Raw genomic sequence first — 2,540 nt, 5'->3', positions numbered from 1 at the left:
AATGAAGATAATTTTTTAGGACCCTAGTATATTAGCAATTTCACTACTTTATTATGAGTATTGAAGGATAGAAAATTAAAAGCTTATTCTGATTGCTACAGTCAGAGCTTAATGTCCTTTTGAATAAACAACAGTTGTAAATCACATAATCCTTGACACAGTGGGCCCCCTCTCATTTTTTCTGTATATGCAAGTTCCTTTCACCGCAAGGCAATATATACACTTTCAGTAGGAAGATGCTCATAAAGAGATACAAGAGCTGAGCATGCCTGAATTTTCAGTTGGATTAGTCACTTTTCTTCCTCTTAGAATGAGGCATAAGTGTTAGGGAGAGAATCCAGGAAACATGAGGAATGAGAATAAAGCAGTGTACCATGTAGAGTTGTTTTCAAGATTTTTATTTGTTTGTTTTTGACATTCCACGGTTTCACTACAACTTGTGTGGGTGTGGATGTTTTTTCTCTTACTCAGGATTCATGTTTCTTCAGTCTAACGATTCACATTTCATGATTTCTGGCACATTATCAGCCATTGTTTCTTTGAATGGTGACTGTCTCCCATCCTTGTACTCTATTCTTTAAGACCTCCTGTCTATCCTCCATGTCTCTTCATCTCTGTTTCACATTCTTCATCTCTTTCTCTGAGCCATTTCCTTCTAAACTTTGGCCTTTGCACTTCTATTTCCTCTCCCTAGAATGACTTTCAGATATTCTCATGGATCATCACTTCCTTTTTGTTAAATTTGATTTTAAGTAATTTCTACACCCAACATGGGGCTCAAGCTCACAACCCCAAGATCAAAAATCTCATGCTCTACTGACTGAGCCAGGCAGGCACCCTGGATCATCACTTTCCTTAGATATTTGCTCAAAATTTATCTCCTCAGAAATTATGACTCTGAATCTTATCTAAAATTGGATCTATTTTGGGGAGTGCATGGGTGGCTCAGTCGGTTGTGTCCAACTTCGGCTCAGGTAAGGATCTTGCAGTTCATGGGGTCAAGCCCTGCGTTGGGTTCTGTGTTGACAGCTCAGAGCCTAGAGTCTGCTTTGAATTCTGTGTCTCCCTCTCTCTCTGTCCCTCCCCCCCTTGCTTGCATGCTCTCTCTCTCTCTCTCTCTCTCTCTCTCTCTCTCTTTCAAAAACATTAAAAAATAAATAAAATTGCCATCTATTTCAGTCTCTAGCTCAGTTTCCTTTTTTATTGTCCTTCAAAACTATTACCTGGCACAACATTATATATTTATTTTTGTTTATTTGATTATTACATCTTCTCCTGTAAATTGTAAATTCTGCAAGGTCAGGAAAGGGACTTTTCTATTTAGCTCTGTGAGATATCACCAATGCCAAGGACAGTGCCTGGCATATATTAGCATTCAAATCGTTATTGAGTGAATAAATCATTGTGCTACATTTTGGGGTAGTTTCTTAGCTGTGTTTTCTACTTATTTTGTTTTCTCTTCATTTGTGTCCAGTATTTTATTTAAACTATTTATTGAGGTTTTTCAGCACTTTAAAGATGTTGCCTTATTGTCTTTTGATTGTTGCCATTCCTATTTTTGTTCCTTTCGATGTCCTTTTATTTTTCTCTGGCTACTTTTAAATGTTTCTCTTTATTTTTGGGTTTTAATAATTGGATTATTATGTGCCCTAGTATGGTTTTACTTATGTTGACTCTGCTTGAGTTTCATTGATCCTTATTCTTGGACCTGTGGGTTTATAATTTAATCAAACTGGAAACATGTTCAATCATTATTTCTTAAAAATTATTTGTTTATCTCTGAGATTATAATTAGATGTATATTAGATCATTTGATATTGATAGGTTACTAATGTTCTATTTTTTTTTAGTCCTTTTTCATTTTTGTGTTTTATGTATTTTGGATAATTTATTTTTTTAAAAATGTATTTATTTATTTATTTATTTATTTATTTATTTATTTATTTAGAAGTTCATTTATTTTGAGAGAGAGAGAGGGAGAGAGAGAGAATCCTTCCACATGTCAGTATGGGGCCTGACATGGGGCTTGATCTCACTAACCATGAGATCACCACCTGACTTGAAATCAAGAGGTGGATGCTTAATGCACTGAGCCACCCAGGTGCCCCTATTTTGGATAATTTCTATTTCCATATCTTCCAGATTATTTTTTTCATTGTCTAACCTGCTTTTAACATCACTTAGAATATTTTTCATTTAAGATATTACATATTTCATCTCTAGAAGTTCCATTTGTGTCTTTTTTACATATTCAATTCTTACATGTTCATTATTATGCTCATGTTTTTTCTCTACATTCTTGAATATAAGAGTATACTTATAATAATTATTTTAATGTCCTCATTTGTTAATTTTATCATCTTTGTTACCTTTGAGTCTGTATCTATTGATTTCTTTTTTCTTGGTTATGGATTATATATTCCTACTTCTTTGAATGCTTAGCAATTTTTGATTGAATGCTACACATTATCATTTTGTTATATGTTGAATTGTAGTCTTTTAAGGAATATTGACTGGGCTTTGTTCTGGCAGTTTAGTTA

The sequence above is a fragment of the Felis catus genome, chromosome B2 (assembly GCF_018350175.1).
Source record: "Felis catus isolate Fca126 chromosome B2, F.catus_Fca126_mat1.0, whole genome shotgun sequence".
Classification (NCBI taxonomy): Eukaryota; Metazoa; Chordata; class Mammalia; order Carnivora; family Felidae; genus Felis; species Felis catus.
The sequence above is the reverse complement of the archived record's forward strand: the minus strand, read 5'-3'. Positions refer to the sequence as shown.